The 20,176-nt window shown below is 32.2% G+C and overlaps 1 protein-coding gene and 1 long non-coding RNA gene across 7 annotated transcripts in view; one reads left to right on the top strand and one right to left on the bottom strand.

The window, feature by feature from the left end:
- Nucleotides 1–298, top strand: part of LOC141455574 (uncharacterized) — a 65,515-nt gene extending 65,217 nt beyond the window's left edge. Inside the window, exon 3 of the long non-coding RNA XR_012459350.1 lies at nt 234–298. This is a non-coding gene — a long non-coding RNA (uncharacterized lncRNA). The remainder of the gene's footprint in view (nt 1–233) is intronic.
- The window catches only part of LOC141455570 (dual specificity calcium/calmodulin-dependent 3',5'-cyclic nucleotide phosphodiesterase 1-like), a 385,265-nt gene that overhangs the window by 238,704 nt on the left and 126,385 nt on the right, over nt 1–20,176 (bottom strand). Inside the window, exon 1 of one of the 6 annotated variants that reach the window (XM_074130712.1) lies at nt 8,309–8,467. The exons of the other annotated variants lie outside the window; for them this stretch is intronic. The gene's annotated coding sequence lies outside the window, so the exon portion shown is untranslated. Of the gene's footprint in view, nt 1–8,308; nt 8,468–20,176 lie in introns of those variants that run through there. 6 annotated transcript variants of the gene reach the window in all.

Here is a 20,176-nt window from a genome sequence, read left to right as displayed (position 1 = left end):
CTTTTCCACTTCCTGAAGAAGGATGCAAGAGATATCAAACATTTCAAGCCAATAATCTATCTGAAAGAAAATTGACTTGTATCTGACCAACTATTATAACGTTTGTAGTTAACTTACAACTTTCATATTAAGAAGGGCTTGTGAAGGATTTGAAGATTTGGAAGAATTATTCAAAGAATTTGAGTATAATGTACAGTTTTACTAATAGTTTATTTCTATTGAATTAATTACAGTCGAACTTCTTAATAACGGACACTGGCGGGGGAAAGCAAAGTGGCCGCTGTTTGGAGGTGGTCGTTAGAAGGAGATAGGCAAGTATCATAATGAAACAATATGTTTTTTTTTCAAATATCTATTTAAAAATTATGTATTATTAATAGATTTAAAAACGTACATAATTGCATAATTATTTAGCTATATGATATGCATCAAATTTTTCTTAATTATCCAAAAAAATTATCAAAAAACTACGTACCTAAGTATTACCTAAGTATTATTGACTTCATTAATAATTTTTATAATAATCATCACATTTATTCATAACAATAATATTTTACGGTAAAATCATCATACTATCATCTATTATTAGAAAAACAGAACAAACCTTTCGGCAAGTTGACATGGCTCGATTTGGTTTTTGCAAAATCTTCCAACACATTTATTTTCTCTTCTAGAGTTTCGTTTGAGAGACATATCGGAAAAAAAAAATATTGTTCGTCCAAAGTTATATTGAAAAATGATTAAAATGTTACAAGATGTGTGAGCTTATTTAGGAAACTTTAGGAAAAACCAGAAAAAAACAAAAACTTGAGAGGGGATCTTTTTATCACCGCTTCAAACGAACTTTTAAGAATAAGGTGGTCGTTGGTGGGAGGTGAAATATATAATCTGTTCCCCAAAATCAATGTCCGCGGTCGCTTTGTAGTGCCCGTTAGGCGGAGGTTCTTTTATATAGAAAGTGCATAGGGGTAAAAACTGTCCGTAAAGGAGGTGGTCGCTAGTGAGAGTGTCCTTTATGGGAGGCCCGACTGTGCATACAATATATTCCGAATTATATTATTATGTGTCATGCATGAATCAAACCAAATTAATGAGTAAAATCTGTGTGAACAAGTAAGAAGATCAAGTTATGTGAATGTTCTTATCAGATTTATTTATTTTTACTTTTTAAAAAGAGCGCTGAACTTGATATTTGCCAACAGTAAACCTGTAAACAAGCAATCAGTTTTAGGGTCCCACACTGTACAAGCAAGTTTAATTAAAGTTACAGTTAGCTTCCAACAGTGCATATTTAATTTGTTTACAATAATAATACTGTGTGTATATTGAAACCATTAGGGCCCAACAATAATATTACCAAGAAATGTTAAAAGAGGTGATTAAGGCCGCTTCATCATCATCTGCTTTGCGCTCTCTTACCCTTGTCGCCGGCAAATTGCTGCTCTTAATCACCTAGAATCTAGAATGTAATCTTATCTGCAGTGAGAACTTGGTAAACCAGCTCACCTTCTACCCTTTGCTTCTATAATATTCCTTCTGTACATCACCGCAGTTATGTAACCACTACTCCACTTTAACCCAAGATATAACAATCCCATTCCTTGTAAATCTAACCTTGTCTAGTCATGAATTTATCCAATAAATCATTACTAGACATGTCCTTAAATTAATTTATATTCATTACAGTTCACAAAAACTTGTCTAAAATAATAATATACTCATATACAATCTTTTGCTTCCAAAATTAGTTGAAAAATTGAATTTTTTTTTTTTTTTTTTGGCGCATTAACAGCTGAGGTCATTAGCGCCCGGAGCTTTTTCCAGTGCACTGCCGGCCTCCGGACAGTGTTCTCTCGTTACAGACAACACTGTCCATCACCGGACAGTGAGCTGTAAGAAGCTCCTAGGAAGATAAAATCTAAGGGTCAGCTGCTGGATTCGAACCCGGGACCTCCGCGTGGGAGTCCAGTATGCTAACCTCACAGCTAATCCCTTCCCTAATTGAAAATAAAGCGGCTACAGTAGACACATCTTACCGAACACAAAATAGGATTCGTAAAATGTTATTCAGCAATTATAAACGGGTATCGGAACAAATAGAGACTAGATCTGAACTAAAACAATACATGAAACTTCCTTGGGCATATGCTCGGCGTTCTACCACGTCTGTCATAATGGAGTATTCTAAACACTAGACTTAAATGCTACCTTATTTAAAAAAAAAAATTGACTACATTCCAATAAGTACGAAAATTCGAGGTAAGAATCAAATCGCTCTTCAGTAGCGAACGAGTCAGGCTCTGGTGTCTTTCAAAGGCCATTTCGGATGTTTTTTCTCTTCACAAACTATACGTAATAACTGTACCAACAATTATTTTCTTCTTTCTAGACAATATATTCTTTTAGAAGCTGTAGATAATTTTCATTCCAAATTTAGAATCAACTCTAGACTAGTTTAAACATAATAATAAAACTATAATTAATGCAATCATTGTGCATTGTACATTTGAATATGTTTTGCCATTTATGAATTTCAGCGATCTAGCCGTCGCCATCGTACGTACTGTGCTTCAAACAATTCTAAAAATATGAAATAGAAGTTATTATAACATCAGTCAGTCCAAAAAATTATATCTGTTTGAATTAAGCCGCCACTGAATGCAAATTGTACTGTAACTAGACAGAAAACAGCGCTAATGTGTTCCAGCACCACAATTCAAAATTAAAAGTTATTCTCAATTTTTCGTTAGTCGAAAGCTAATGTTGTAAGGAATAATTTAATGATAAATTTATAAAAAATTATGCCTTTAAATTTTAGTTTGGGGTTGTGTAACCGTGCAACCAAAGCTCGACGTAATAAGTATTTTAAACATTTCCTTCTTTGAAGAATGTAAACATAAGTTATTACAAAAGGACTTAAAATAAGAATAGAAAGGATCTAGGACAAAGTAAAGTTTGAAGTGCAGCACTATTTCTCAACCTTTATGTACTTGCGGCCCTTTGGCTATATACATTTTTATTGCGTTCTCTTGCGAATTCCAAAAAAAAAAAAGCGTTGGAAGCTAATAATGTAAATAACCCAATAGAAACTCATTTTTCTAAATTAAATAAATATGTAATTTTTTATATTAAAATGCTAATAGAATTTTATTTTGGAATACAATTTCAAAGAGATTCTTAAAAAATGTGTTTTGTAATAATTATTGATTTTAATAAGAATGGTTTTAACTTGCAAGCACTTATCCAATCAGTTTTAGAAGTCACTCTCTCTGACATTATTATCCTTTCCTCGAAATGTTATCTTGCGTATAAACAAGCTACAAGTGATGAAGCATAAGAGATTCGAGAACAAGTAATTTTTAATAAGCAAATTTTTTTCTTAATTGGTATTCGAATGTTGGGATGGTGTTCATGATTAATGTCTCCCACTGAAGAAAAGAGTTTTCCGCATGCTTTTACCATTTCCAATATCTAATTAAAACTGCCCGATGGGACAAGTTGTGTAAGGATTGATCCCAGAAAACTGCTCGAAAAAGTGCAATGTTAAAAAAAAAAAAACACCTAACTTTAACAGTTTTTATCTCTATGAAAAATCGGATTCACCTCTGTAAAAAATTTAAAAATAAAATAGTCCTCTTAAAAATTCTATTAAATATTGAAAAACATCCATGACTGACATTTTTCAATACTACCACAATCTTATGAAAAACTTTTATTGGCTTCGCAAGAGAGCCAATAATTTTTTAGACTTACGGTTAATATTTAATATAGGTGCTGTATATATTTTGCATTATTGGTTCGCGTAACCAAGCGTAAATCTATTTTATAAATTGAAGGTGACTCTAAAAAATAAATTATAATATTTTAAAATTTCATTAATTTCTTTGTAAAACTTTTTTTTTAATTTATTTGTAAAGTTAGACCAGCGCTAGACACGCTATAAGTAACCATGACAATAACTGACATCAAACTAACTAATTGAGGGGAGAAGCTGCCCAGTGATAACACTCCCTAAAAAACGTGTTCAATGATTTTTATTTAATTTCCATAAGCAGTTTTTAATAACAATGTTTTCAGATATAGTTATTTATTTAACAAGTGTGGAAAGTAGTACTTTTCCTCACGCGAGGCGAGTGGAAGTGCAAATTGCCGAGTGTGAGGAAAATACTTCACATTCGAGTTAAATATTATATTTTTTCTGCAACCATTAGATTTATTAACTAAAAAAATTAAAAATTTCATTTTTACAGTCTACAAAAAGTAATTTATTTATTATAAACATTTATTGTTATATTACAATTATTTACATTACTTACGTATTCACATTACTTATTACATTTTCTGCTGTTTCTTTTATTGATGGAGTGTTTTCTAAACAGGAATCGCAAGAATCCATTTTAAATTTCTATAAGGTATCACTATAACCTTTTTAACTGTTATAATTAAAAATATCTAATTATTTATTAAAGTATTATTTTTATTTCTATATTCCTTTCAATTTTTATTTTATTTTTTAATATTCGTTTTTTAATTATTTAGTTACGTTAAATAAGCTTATTAAAGTTTTACAGAAAATATTTATGTTAATAACAAAACTTCTTATATCAAGGAAGCACAATAAAGTTTTTCCACACACTAGTGCGGAAAGTGACACTAATGGGAATTTTTCCCCACTAGTGTGGGAAGTTGGGCATTACACAGCTGATTTTAATTGAGTAATGAGAACTTCCCGGAATGGTTGCAGAAAAAAATAGATTTTTCACTCTACTCTTATTTTTGAGTACACTTTAAAGACTCGTATTATTAAAGCGCGAACTCTATTCACTTGTTGAATGTAAATTATTCCCGAACAGCAAATTGATAGAGAATAAGGCGAAATAAATAAATTGAAAATAATTCTAAAAGTCTAAAAAAAGCCATATTTATATTTGTAATCAAACAACACAAATAGATATCACAAAATGCACAAAAGTAAGAAGAAACTTTTAACTGATATTGATAATGTTTTTAGAGTTCATTTATTTTAAACTTTGTACTAAATTTTTAGAATCTTCACAAGCAAGTACTGAAAATGTTTATCCATTTAGGATATATCTTTATTTTAATGTTGCGTAAAATTAAATGCATTTTTATTAATTTCAATTATTTTGCCTTTTATTGCCTTTAGCTTTTAGCCTTTTTTTGGCCTCATCCCGTGGTCTTCCCTCTTCTTCTCTTCAATCCCACAAAGATCAGCAATTGAAGGAGGTAAACACGCATAGAATCTGAGCACAGAATAGTTAAGGAAGCAATTAATTAATGATGAAATTTGACCTCGAACCGCCTATTCGAGTGGTGATCACTTTAATTGGAAAATAAAGGTTCTATTTTTTTTTTTATTTTGCATATAACCACTAGATGTCAGATCAGTTTTTGCGAGTTAATGGACTTTTTTTTTGCGTGTGTAAACTAAACTTTATTCAGTACATTTTGATTTAATAATTGTCACCTTATTTGACTGTGACATAATAAAAATAAAAGATATTGCTTACTTCTAAAATAAAATAAAAATGATATACATTCATCTGGCACGTTCATATAGCAGATTTTTTTTTTTAATTTGACATCGTTAGTGTATCCAGAAGTAAGACTATGGTCAGGAAAGAAATACAGAAAGAAATCTAAAGATAACGAGGTGCTTAAGTGGTAGGTGCTAATGAAAGTACCGGTTGGAATATCGCCGCAGGTATCTCAGTTAATCATCATAATTCTTCTCCTGTCTACGTATTTATGAAAAACATTAAAACATGAAGAAATGAAGTGTTATTTGATGATTATTTGGTGAAAACTGCTGGAAAATAAATGAAATCTAACTAACAGTTTACAAAACAATTATTTTAAAATTTATAACACAGAACCTTTTCATTCGGGAAATATAGTTCAGTGATTAAACGATGAATTGTGAATTTTGTTCTCTTATTGTTGAAAACATTGATCGATTGCTGTTGGTCTTCTTTTTACAGTTTATTTCTGGTGACACTTAACTACGTCATTATGCTTTAAGCGGTGATTATAGCTGCGAATCGTGTGTGTCAACTATGTTAAGATTAATAAAGCTTCTTTCAACACAGGCTATCAACTGCAGCAAAAACTAAACGATGTATGCTAACAGTAAAACATATAGTTGTGTAATATCAGAGTGAATCTTTACCAATGGCCAAAATTTGGATATCGATTGTACAGTTCAAATGCAGCAAAAAAAAAAAAATATCTATTGTAAACAAAAGTAATCATTTAAAAAACAGAAAATCCTTCGTTCAGGAAATGTTTTACATTTAGCGTTTTACATTTAGCGTTTTTCAAACTTTTTATCGAATAAATCCCATTGCGCTATTTAAAAGAGCAATAATTTCCTATCAGAAAATATTTTGTGTAAAGTACAATAATGTATTTCACAATTAAAATTGTGTACGAACCCTCAGAATTATATAAAATATCTAATTAATTACAAGCAAATAAACATTGACTAAAGAGAAAAGCGAGTAAATAAATAAACACTAAGAATATTTAAATAAATGGCGAATTAAATTATAACTTTATTAGAGATAGATGTGAAGTATTAAGATAAAACTAAGACTAAAACCAACATTGATAAATGAAATTGTAAATGATACTGGATCAAGTCTTTTAATAACTTACTGTTAGATGTTGAATAAAAAGCCGTCTTTTAGTTAACGTTTAAGGTTCCTTTAGGGAACTGTTCTTTACTTAGTAATCGTCATTTAAGCCTATTTTACTGTTGATGGTATTTTGTAGGCGTCTCTGAAGTGTGCACACCAGTTAAATACAATTAGAAAGTGTTCAATCGTGAGCGGGTATTCCAGGACTGGATCCCTTGCTCACTTAATAAAGTGATCCTAATATTTAAACTTATTTTAAAATTAGATATTTATTTCACAAAAAATTAAAAATTGACAAAACCAAAATTTGAAATTCTGCGGGTATATATTTTTTTTTATTTTAATTCAAGATTAAATAATAGTGAATTTTGCAGAAGATAATGTCATATTTCGTAGTCCAATTATCTTTTACAAATCATTAATTACAAGTTATTAAAATGAAAAGTGGGATATGTAGTGAAATATTTAATATCGATTACTGAACAAATTTATTAATTTGAATGAATAAAGTAAATGAATAGGGGATTGACGGCAGTGGTGTCTTCGAGCCGTAACGCTCCGGAACGTCGTTCCGGTACTTCCTTTTTGGACAGGAACGCATTCCGGAACTAATGATGATTTCTGTTTTAACGAAAATTGGTTGATATATTGAAAAAACAAAAATAATTAAAAAATATTGAATACGGATATTAAAGCCGACTATGGAGAAAATGAAATCGAGTCGTTAACGCCAGATTTAATTTAATAACATCAACGATGCGATGTACCAATGCGTTTAGAGATTATATTAATAATGGAGGCAAAGAAATTCCTGAAGATTTACAAATTTCAATTTGATATATAAATACTATTCCTTGCAGTTCGACAGAGTGCAAGCGAGGATTTAGTAATAAGAATATTATTTTAAATGAACAAAGAAATAGAATATTAATTGAAAATCTAGCAAATCTCCTGTTTATAAAAATGAATGATCCACCGTAACAATTATTTAATCCAGATGATTATGTACAAATTTGGTTGAGATCTCATCGTTCAGCAGATGACAACAAAATAAAGAAAGTTCAACCTAAAGATCCTGAACATGATCCTAATATTTTATACGAATTATTATTTTTAATGTATTAGTATAAATATTTATGCAATTGTTTATGATACTAGGTATACATATTTTATAATTTGTTGATTATTTTTGTAAAATGTTCTTATTATTGTAATAAACGTATATTATACAATACATAAAATGGGATTCGCAATGATTTTAGCTCCTTTCCTTTTAGGTGCATAAAAAATATTTAAAAAAATTAAAGTACACCTAAGCGTTCCGGTAAAAAAATAATTAACAGGACACCCCTGGTTGACGGTTATTAAAAGATTTTGGTTAAAGAGGTCTGTGGCTGAAAAAAGTTAGGAGCTCTTGTTTAAAAGCCACTTGAATATGAAAAAATAACAGGATGTGTGAGTAAGAGAGAAAGATTTAGCGAGAGATTATGGGATAATATCTTGAAGACAAAAAAATCGAAAAATTTCACTTCGGCTGACATTCCAGCTTTCTCAAAAACTTGACGATGGCATCTCAACTTCTGGTTAATACAATTTAGATTTAGTTAACCATTTGCATTAACAAAAATAAAAGGAAACAAGCAACTTACAATTAAAGCAGAAATGCTGACCAAACAATAAATGTACACTTTGAATGGAAAAAGCCGACTGACCTCTTGCTTCTTTTTTAGGAATAATCGATCTTAGTAAGCTTACAAATAATTCAGAATATTGAATTTTTGTTCTAAAAATAAAACTTAATTGAACAAAAAGATTTAACTATTTAAGAAACAATTAAGTACAGAATAGAAGATGAAGCATAAGAAAGTACATAAATACATGAGATAATTCATTTGAATTTTTATTGATTGCATGTAAAGCCATTTAATTTAAACATTTTCACAGATTGATCGTAAGCCTTTTGTAATGTACTTCTAAAGATGGCTAGTGTAGACAATTATTAGATTATAATATTTTCATAGTTAGCTTGTAAAGCCCCTTAACTTTACTGTTTCATAATTTGCGTGCAAATTTTACATATTTTCGTAGATTGCTTGTGAAACCACTATTTTCATAGATTATAAAATTGGTTGTAAAATACATGCTTTGAAGCCTGCCACTCTAAAACCTTCAATGCACTTCATAAGAAAATAATAAACAATAACATAAGAGAGAGACGATTAGCTCAGTGGTTAGCGTACTAGTTTCCCACACTGCGGTCCTTCAGTTCGAATCCAGCTGCTGGCCCATAGATTTTTCTCTGTCTAACAGCTATTTATAACTCACTGGCTTGCCCGATGAGCGGCAGTGTAGTCTGATACGAAAGAGCACTGTTTGGAATCCGGCAATGAACTGAAAATGCCCTGGGTGTTAATATCCTCAGATGTTTACACGTCTTTTTTTAAATTATTTTTTTTTTTTACTTTATTTATTTTCACAACTGCAATATGTTTCTGCAATAAGCGAAGCTGATACAATATGATAATAGTGTAAACATGAGTAGTATGAAGGGAGAATTCACCCATTGAGGGAACTTCCAAAGAAGAAAAGTTCACTATTGTGCACCGGCACTTACAGATCGCGTGGCCACCGGTGCTTTAACCGTCTTGAAGGATTTCCTAATAATGCAGTAAGTTGGGGAACTAGAGGATTAGGATGTGAGGTAATTGAAGTATGGAATTTAATATAACGGGATCTTGCTGCTTCAGAAACATAGGGGAACAAGGAAATCTCGGTGCAAGGTAGAGTTAGATACAAAGTAAGGAGCATTAGTGGATTTGACGGAGTGTTTTTGACTGGAAGGATTGGATTTTTATAGATATTGGAAGCTTTGGCTGTGCCCCAAAGATTCTATGACTTGAGTAACAAAGGCAGATAAGTCGTTTGTTATATGTGTAAATGTTTAAGTATTCAATATATCCAAGAACAAATATTAATTTACAGTTTTAAATAGTTGTGGCAAAGAATATCAATAAATAAATAAATAAAACTTGTTTTCATAAAATGATATGAAACAAAAACGTTCTGTCCGCCAAGAGGAATAATGTGGCGCCATTGGTGGCATTGCTGATGTCTCAATGGTTAAGTTGCCAATTTACTTTTTATTAATTTGAAAAAAAAAAACATCGCTTAAGGTGAATAATCGAGTGTGGTAAAGGATTTCAAGGTTAACAAAATGTTTTAAAAATTGTCACCTGATAAAATATAAACATTATTTTTTTTCTTTAATTTAGGATTCACACCATAAAACGATTGGAGTTCAGGAGGGAGGGAAATGTTTTTTAAATGTAATATTATAGCATAATATAAAGGTCAATGTCATTGAAGGTTGCATGTTTTACATTTCACACTGGCCAGGATTATTATAAACCTGTTTGTGATGGTTTATGAATTATAAGAAAAATATTTTTTGAGAATATTCCGATAGAATGTTTCTTTTTAACAAACACCCACAGCTATGTGTTAATTTTGCTTTGAATTCAATTCAGTGTCTGTGAGACTATAACAGAATTTGTTTCCCTCTCATCTTTAACAGAACTTGTTATTAGACGTTTTAAATAAAGTCCCTCATCTCAATCATTGTAGCTAACAGAAATTTTCGCTTATTGTACATCCAAACTTTAGCTGCAAACAAAGCAGACTTTTTGAAATTAAATTCGGACGACTTTTCTAGATACATCTTCTTTTTTTTTAATGGGATACCGAATTTGGCAAGAAATATTATTAGTGGTAAAGATGTAAAAATTATTCACAACCTACCGACGCGGATTCCTCGGCAGTTCTCTTCAAATAATGTAGGTACTAGAAGAAAAGTTAAGGAACTATATTAGGCCGTATTCAAATTAGACGCATACTTATTACAATGTTAAATTTGGATGTAGCTATTTATAATTTATAAAGATGAATTACTATATGCAAAACATTTAGTTGTAATTTCTTTTTCTCTGAGACTTTTGCATTGTAGTGCGAAGCAAAATAAAGGTATTATTTGTCTGTTTGTAGGATGTCATTTCTTAATTTTTACAACTGAGAATACGAGAACTTGCATTTATTTTTGCAGCATTTGCGCTCAGTACTTGCATCACTTGTAATTAGTTATTATATACAGGGTGACCAGAGTTATATGCTCCACCCACTTTTTTTTTTAACGGCGGGAAATTTCGAAAAAATAAAAACCACGTATTTAATCATTTTTAGTCTAGTTTATTTTCAGTTATTGACCCATTTTTTTAAACCCCTGTATCTCGAGATACAGCATCCAACTTTTGTTTTTCAAATGGAACGTTATATTTTTTGTTGCATATTTTTATACTATTTGAGCTCCTAAAAAAAACAAAAAAAAATTTTTGAAATCGGTTAAGTTTTTCAAAAGTTATGGTAATTTAAAATATGAAAAACAAATTTCAGTTTATTGTCAAAATTACTTATTTTTTTAAAAAAAATCCGTTCAAAATGGGCACAATCAACGGATAGGCAAGCCAAAACTCTGGACTCCCACGCTTTGCTTGTAGCAGCACTTATGGTGGCGAAGTCAAGATCTAGGCAGGCTAGAGTTATTCGACGTTTCAGATCATCGATTGAAGCCACGGGATTAAGGATACTTTACACTTTATTTTTTAGGTATTCCCACAAAAAATAGTCCATTGGGGTTAAGTCCGGAGATCGAGGTGGCCATTGGATGGGACAATGAGTCCCTAAGCACTTTTCATGGAAATTTCGGTCCCGGAAACCTCGAACCACTCTCGCATTATGTGCCGGGCAACCATCTTGGTGAAAATACATATCTAGCCGACGTTGTAGATGAACATCTTCAAGCAGAACTGGCAAAATGTCTCTTAAAAAAAAGTTGGATACCTTTCACCCGTTAAGTTCTATCTGTAGAAGTATGGGCCGATTAGTTGATTTCCTAAAACTCTACACCAAACGTTTGTAGAAAAAACAACCTGAACGTCGAATAACTCTAGCCTGTCTAGATCTTGACTTCGCCACCATAAGTGCTGCTACAAGCAAAGCGTGGGAGTCCAGAGTTTAGGCTTGCCTATCCGTTGATTGTGCCCAGTTTGAACAGATTCTTTAAAAAAAAACAACGTAATTTTGACAGTAAACTGAAATTTGTTTTTCACATTTTAAATTACCATAACTTTTGAAAAACCTAACTGATTTCAAAAAATTTTGCTTTTTTTTTTTAGGAGCTCAAATACTCTAAAAATATGCAACAAAAAATATAACGTTCCATTTGAAAAACAAAAGTTGGATGCTGTATCTCGAGATACAAGGGTTTAAAAAAATGTGTCAATCACTGAAAATAAACTAGACTAAAAATGATTAAATACGTGTTTTTTATTTTTTCGAAATTTCCCGCCGTTAAAAAAAAGTGGGTGGAGCATATAACTTTGGTCACCCTGTATATGGGCAAAGTCAATTCTTAATTCTTTCTCGACAGAATATAACTTGTTCATTATTTCATAACTAGATTTTCTAATTTTTAAGTAAAATAATTGTTCAATCAAAAGATTTCCACAAATTCTTGAAATATACAGCCATGAAATTTGTATGACTTGCCCAGTCTTGGATTTCAGGTACAGCTTAACTAAAATATCATTTAAATCGGCTTTCAAAAAAGAAAACTTACTGTGAACGGAAAAGGGAAGTACTTCTTAAAAGAATTGATTTTTCTGTTGTTTCACTTATCGCGTTGCTTGTGTATCTCTGATTAAAGGGTTATCAGAACCACTTCTTCCAAGCTTTTGATTTTTCTAGTAAAATATTTAATCATTATTTTTTCATATTCCTCATTAATTCTTTAGAAACATTTATCTAGGTCATTAAATAAATTTGACCAATTAAGCAGCAATTACTAATGAATTAAGCTTATGTAATTATGGAAACCTCTTTGAGGTCAAAATGTTAATATTAGGTTAATTAGTGATCAGGGTAATTATATTAATATTAGTAATTATTAGGTTAAATTACTCAAGGCGGCATGGTAGCCGAGCGTTTAGAGGCGATGCCCGCGTAGTTATATGTATTGTAGTACTGGGTTCGATTCCAGGTCTAGGCCTTGGATTTTATGTTATTGTAAATAAAAATTATTTATTGCAAAGTATGTTTGTTAACCGCCTCCGACCACAACCATTAATCGGTAGTTGGACGTAAAAACCAAGCCTGAAAAATTAGGCATTCTTTATTTATTGAATTATGAAGCTTGGGTAATAGAGGAAACCTCTTTGAGGTCGAAATGTTAATATAACATCTGAGGACAATTGGCGCCCAACAATTTGGGCAATTAAGATTGTTGAAGCCCAACCTGAAGGATGAATGCTACAAAGCTTGCTTGCCTAAAATCCCAACATCTATGTATCAAATGGCACGCTAATAGTTGGTTCAAGAGTCCTTTTGTAGGAAGTAAGGCTGCTCATTTCTTCAGCAGGGCCACCTCAGCTAATTCTGACTAGGAGAACATCAGCAGTATCTACCAGTTCTTCTGGTAGCCCAGAATGAAGCCTCAAGCAAATGCAATTCTTTTTTTTACCACCGCATAAACCTTGACCTGGGAAATAGTGGTCTACTCCAAGGACCAAAGTCTTCACGAAATGAATCCTGCCGCCAAAGTAGATAGCCACTTTTATCCTGATGCATACTTCTAAATAATTCTAATTTCAAAACACATATCAGCGACGTATTCTGAAAGATCTGTGATGGAGGCAAAACTATACTCATAACTCAAAACTCATACCTCATCTACAAATTTCTGATGATAAACAAAAATTAAGAATGCACTGAATTATTTAGAAGTAGCAGCTTTGAGCACCCAACTAACTTCATACAATTATCAAGTTCCTGGATAAAAACTTATTTACTGTACTTTATAACAAAGCATGGTGTATCCTAACAGGAATCCTAATAAGAAACATTAGTTAAATGAAAATAGAGCTCGTCCTAAAGTAGCCATAAGTTATCTAAACAATTATTCTTTTAGCACTAAAATCTCTTAGTATATAGCAGAATAAAAATAGACCTTGGAAAACGGAGGTTTAAAATAAATTTATTTTCTTTTACTTTTTCTTGTTATCTAGCTCATCTCCTTGATTAGATTGCTGCGGCAGACAAGTTGATCAACTTAAATTTAAAAGAAGATTAAGTTTACCTTCAATTATAAATTCTTAACCTCCTGTTTTCATCTAATCGAAAAAACAGATAACTCTGTTTACTTACGAGGGTCGTTTGAAAAGTCCGTGCAAAGTCAGAGAGATAGCACCACTGGCACGTATCGATGTTATGTTTAGTTAGTAGCATCTCTTGGAAGAACACACACCAAATTTCAGCCAGATCGGTCTATTTCTTTGTGTTTGGTATTCGTTTGAATCGAGGAAGTCGAGTGATTTTCAAAAAATGGACGAAAAAGAATTTCGTGTGTTGACTGCTTTATGAAAGGCAAAACGCCTCAGGAGACTAAAGAGAAGCTTGATAAACATTATGGTGACTCTGCACCTTCGATTAGAACAGTTTATAAGTGGTTTCAAAATTTTCGGAGTGGCCATATGGGCACAAGTGACGCTGAACGTTCTGGACGCCCTGTTGAGGTTACTACTCCAGAAATCATTGATAAAATCCATAATATGGTGATGGATGACAGAAGAGTGAAGGTGCGTGAGATTGCTAGTGCTGTGGGCATCTCGAATGAACGGGTACATAATATTTTGCATCAACATTTGGACATGACAAAGCTATCCGCAAGATGGGTGCCGCGATTGCTCACGCTTGACCAAAAACGAAATCGTGTGAAGTGTTGCAAGGACGGTTTGCAGCTGTTCCAGAAGAATCCGCAGGACTTTAAGCGTCGTTTCGTCACTGTGGATGAAACATGGATACATCACTACACTCCTGAGAACAAAGAACAATCTAAACAATGGGTTACCAAGGGAGAATCTGCGCCAAAAAAGGCGAAGACCGTTCCTTCGGCCGGAAAGATTATGGCGACTGTCTTTTGGGATTCGCAAGGAATAATCCTCATCGACTATCTGGAAAAGGGTAAAACTATTACAGGTGCATATTATTCATCGTTATTAGACCGTTTGAAAACCGAGCTGCAAGAAAAACGCCCACGATTGGCCCACAAAAAAGTCCTTTTCCATCACGACAACGCACCAGCTCACACCTCAGCAGTTGTAATTCCAAAATTAATGGAAATAGGGTTCCAACTCGTTTCACATCCCCCCTATTCTCCAGACTTGGCTCCCTCGGACTACTATTTGTTCCCCAATATGAAGAAATGGCTGGCGGGAAAAAGATTTTATTCAAACGAGGAGGTGATTGCAGAAACGAATGGCTATTTTTCAGACTTGGACAAAACCTATTATTCGGAAGGGATCAATAAACTAGAGCAGCGTTGGACGAAGTGTATAAGCCTAAAAGGAGACTATGTTGAAAAATAAAAAAGGTTTACCCCAAAAAATTAAGTAGTTTTTATTTTTGCACGGACTTTTCAAACGACCCTCGTACTTGATGATAGAGACATAAATTGTTTCACATCGAATCGAAGGAAAGTAGCATTAAAATATAAATTGCAAAGCGTTTCACAGGTTCAACGCACCATCTTTAATGATTGAGATTTAGGTTAATCCTTTGATAATTTAAAAAGCTCATACAACTTAAAGAAAATACTCGGTCGAACACAGGTTAGCAGGTTTTTCTCAATTAGCCATGGTTTTTCATGTGTTTTTTCTTTTCAACAATACATTTCTTTCTCTTTTACTACTTTCCAAACAATATGATCGTTTACTGTTCGTAATTTATAGCTAATTGATGTTTATTTTTTTCCTACCTGAACTTATTTCTATAATTCTTCTTGAATACTAAAAATTACTCCCAAAATGAGTTCAAAATTATACAGGTTCACTTTAATAGAACTATTTTATACAAAAACAAATCTAATGTGAATCTTATTTGACTTTCATTTATCGAAAATTAGCATTTTTATCTCCAAAAAAAAAGGTCTACTTTCATTTTACAGAAATAGCACTTTCAAGAAGTTGTTTAAACAACTTTTTCTCCCAAATTGAGCTGATTATCTTCAATTTTGGAATACTGGTTACAAATTTTAGTAACATGGTTATTGAATTCGTCCAGTAAAATGCTCATTTTAATAAAAATATTTTTGAAAATATCCTTTCAATAAAGTTACACTTTCAGTCAGTCGGTTATCTTCAATTTTGGAATTCTGGTTACACATTTCAGCCCCATGGTATGATGGCTAGCTGGGAACAGTGGACGTTCAACGGCGGGAAACCTGGAACATCACTATGAAATAAGGTATTTTGGGATAATTCCAACTCCAAGAATTTCTTTAAGGAGTCATTTCAAGGAAAAAGTGATCAGCTTGTAAATTTGAAATTGGGTCTACTTGGTGCAAAATGTTAGCAAATGATAATGTTCCAGTTAAAACAAAATATAAAATTTCCAATTCTATCAGTAGGACTATAATTTGTTACTCTGCCTAAGTACATGGATTCATGGAGAATAATTGAAGTAGAAAATTGCGTAGAAGTGTTTTATTAAAAGATTATTTTCCTTACATAAATGACGGCATTTATGTAGCGACCTGTTTCTAAGTATATAAAACAGACGGCTGTTTTATATACTTAGAAACAGGTCGCTATTTCTTATTCTATTTTACTTCGCTATGTAAATTAAACTATTGTATTCTATGTACTAGTTAAGTATATAAGGAAAGTATTGAATTCACCCTCGCAAATTAGGAAAAACCTAGTCTTTTAAAGGATTGGATATAAATAAACATTAAGGTGAAAATTATATAGATTCAATTCTTAGTTACTCTAAAATTAGAATTTAAATATTCATTAATTGCAAAAAAAGATCAATCCAGGGTTTTGCTTATTATATAAAAGCTTTCAGCACTTAAGATATTCACTTATGTGACGGTAACAAGCGGCACTTCATCTCAACTGTAATGAAGGCAAGGGACAAATTATCGGGCTTCAATTACTCTAAAGCTACTATCTGAAGAACGTTGGAAATGTTCACTCTGTAATCTTTCGGTTGGAGAAGACATCAATTTATTGCAGTATATCCAGTATATTTTATGAATTTAGGTTGGGTATGATTATGTGTTGGCCAGGGAACTGATATGGTTGAATTTTTTAGAGAATCTAAATGGGAAGAATTAGCAAAATTTTGTACTCCTACATAATGAGATCCCTTAGAATAATACTAACAGGCGAAATTAATTAATTGATGGTTGGGCTGCTTGTTTTTCCTTATTAAACTAGTGACGTTTGTTTTTGCAATTATTATTTATAAAAATCATTGGTGTGAATATTCTAGCTAAAATATAAAAAGAATGTTATTGGTTTAGATTACTGCATTAGGTTTTAGTTCCAATATAAAGAAGTATTTTTATTGTTTTATTTTTGTTATTAAATGTCAAAAGTGTATAAGAGTTTGTGAAGTAGAGTGTTTTAGTAATGGTTTAAATATTAGACGATCGATTTTATTTTTCATCAGGAATACATTTCATTTTGTTAAAATATCACGTTTCTATATTAATTTTCACCCAAATGAGTATTTTTATTTCGTTTTGACATCATGTTTCCAATTTTAGTTTTCATTCCGAAGAGTATTTTTATATCGTTTATAATGTCAAGTATTTCAATTTTGTTCCTTGATTTCTGAAATGTCTATACGATTAGACTAAGTCAACTCTTTAAGCCGTAAATGCAATTTGTGTTTGTCATTATGTAATGTCTGAAAATCTTTTATTATTTATTGTAAGAAACACATTTTTTTCTTCTTTTGCGCATTAACTTTTAGGTTATTTGCGCCATTAAAATATTATTATTTTTATTATTATAGCCCCGTCATGAAGCAATAACCCTTATTTGGAATATAGATCCCCTCAGTCGTCGATAGATCGTTAGTATTTGTCTTTTAACTACGTAAAAGTAAGCAAATTGAAAACACTGCATTTAAACAAAGACTTTACTATTAATATATATTGTTAATATTTTGGGGCAAATAGTAGATGTACATGCAAGAACTCCCTCTCCTCCAACAAAATGAGAAAGAGCTGGAAATGAGATAGCCTGCACCTATCGTAAACTGCCATTCAAAAATTAGTATATATGTATAAATAATAATAAAAGACTCAAAACTTATTTTCGTTAATAAGCTTTTCAAAAGAGACTTCTTTTTTTAACTAAAGAAATAGAAAATCTCTATTTACGTGGAATAAGAGGCTAACTGCAAAACTAAGTAGAATCAAAAGAAATAAATCGGAAACAGAAGCAGCAGTAGGTGGAGACAGAGAAAAACAGGGACAAATGTAACATATGTCTTTAGATCCCAAAAAAAAGGACATAAGATAGCTGAGTAAATGGAACTTGCTACCACAATCATGTTTCACGTCGTTTTAATCAATCCTCTAGTGAGACTTACCGGACATATAATGCTTCCCAAGCGGATAATACCACCCACGCCATGACATACCCCTCTTTCTCTGATAGGTAAGTAACTTAGATATATATATATATATATACGTGGAATCTCCTTTATGGATGTCGTGTTCAAACATCCTTGTGACGTTTGCTTCACCATTTAGAGGTTGATACAGAAAAATGTGATCTTCCGACTAAGTTTAAGCATGGTCAATCTACTTCTAACAATTTGTTGATCACGATGCACCAGTAAAAATGAGAAATAGTTAAAAATCACATGAGTCACTTGTAAGGAGAAGGGAATCCATAGAATTTGAAGTTCCTGTTGAAGCTCTATTGCAGGGGAGTCACAGGCCAGCGTCTTTCAGTCGCCTGGGTGGGTAATTTAGAAGAGGAACCAAACGGGAAACTTCAGGAAAATCAAGAATGTCGAGTCTTGATGCAGGGTAGCATTTCCCGCCCATTAATGATTGTTCTAATTTTTGTTTCCTATTGGAAGGCGTGGATGGATTCGACTAGAATTAGATATGATTGAATCCCATTGTTTAATAGCGTATTTCCACATAAGTTTCATTTTCGTTAAGTACATCACTCATTTGAAAATGTAGCGATAGTTTGTTCGCCTTCCAAATAATTGAGATAACAGTTTCAAATTGTTCTTTAAAGTTTGTTGACTTCTTGTGTTTTCAGTCGGGTATGGGAGTTCCATTTAAGTCAATTGTCGATAAATCTAAGTAGCGTAAATCGATGTCCTAAAGCAGGCATGAGCCTGCGTATCATTTTTGTACGGCCTGTGAAACAAAATTGGTTAAAAAACATTTTCTTATGCCTGTCATTAATTTAGATCTGATTACAAATTAGACATTTCATATTCACCGTTGTTATAATATTATATAACAGATAAAATATTTCGGCCCGACGTAACAATATATAATGTAATGTTGATTAAACTTTTATATTTTTAGTAAAAGGTATTCTCTTAGATATGGATTCCTGTAAAAGTATAGATACTTTGGTATTTTGTAAGACAATCCAAATATAACAAACAATACTAGTAATTATAAATTAAGGCGCACATTTTTAAAACGTCAATCTTGTTAAAGCTAGACAAAAAGTGCACAAAGCTTATTTTTAGTGCATTGCCTGAACACATGCAATGTTATCTCTTTGCACACAATATTTATCTGATCGATACTTTTAAGTATATTGAAAGGTACAACAAAATTTTTAGGTCAGCGAGGGAAAAAAATTGAATGGGTTTTTGAAGCAATCCATTAGCACTAAATAAACAAAATTAAAGGTTCAGGTTATTTGGCCCAATATTATTAATTTCGCTATTAGACTTCCGGCTGAGATCATGTCAGTATTTAATAAGTGACATAATTATAAAAAAATGCATTTTAATTTATTAAGAACCGATTGTGCAGTGTCATGGATGGCAGTTCTAGGCTCATACGTCGTAAATGTGCCTGCCGCTTCAGCAATGTGAGAATAATCTTGACATGTCCCTCATGCAAGCGCTCTGTGCGGCTAAGACCAGGTAGCAAGCTGAAAGGGTTGCAGAAACTACTGTGGCCTACGCAACAGAAGAGGATTTCTTGCCAGCAAACTATTTTTAAAACACTTATTACATGCTGAAAACTGTCCTGTGGCAAGAAAGCAAGTTTTTGTAACAATTTGAAGATTACCAATCTTTCGTACAGACATCATCCAAAAACTCACTCAACAAAGCACCAAATCGAAGGCACATACTCCTCCCTGAATTACAAAACAGACATCTTCCTCTTTTCTTCACAGCATCGCGCTCAACATTCAAGATGTATGTTTAAAAACCACTGTTAACTCTGCATATTAATTTAATCGAAAAACTGTCGCCACATTATAACGGATCAAATAGTCAAAACTTCTATGGGATGCCAACGGATTATAAGCATTAAAACGAACATCTCACAGGACAAACACCCAATCAATATTCTGCACAAACCTCTCTCATCATCGTGTCGGGTACAAAGCATTGCAGTTATT

The sequence above is a fragment of the Rhodnius prolixus genome, unplaced genomic scaffold (assembly GCF_049639745.1).
Source record: "Rhodnius prolixus isolate KJV_2025 unplaced genomic scaffold, Rpr scaffold_4, whole genome shotgun sequence".
Taxonomy (NCBI): domain Eukaryota; kingdom Metazoa; phylum Arthropoda; class Insecta; order Hemiptera; family Reduviidae; genus Rhodnius; species Rhodnius prolixus.
This window is presented reverse-complemented; position numbering and strand designations above follow the sequence as displayed.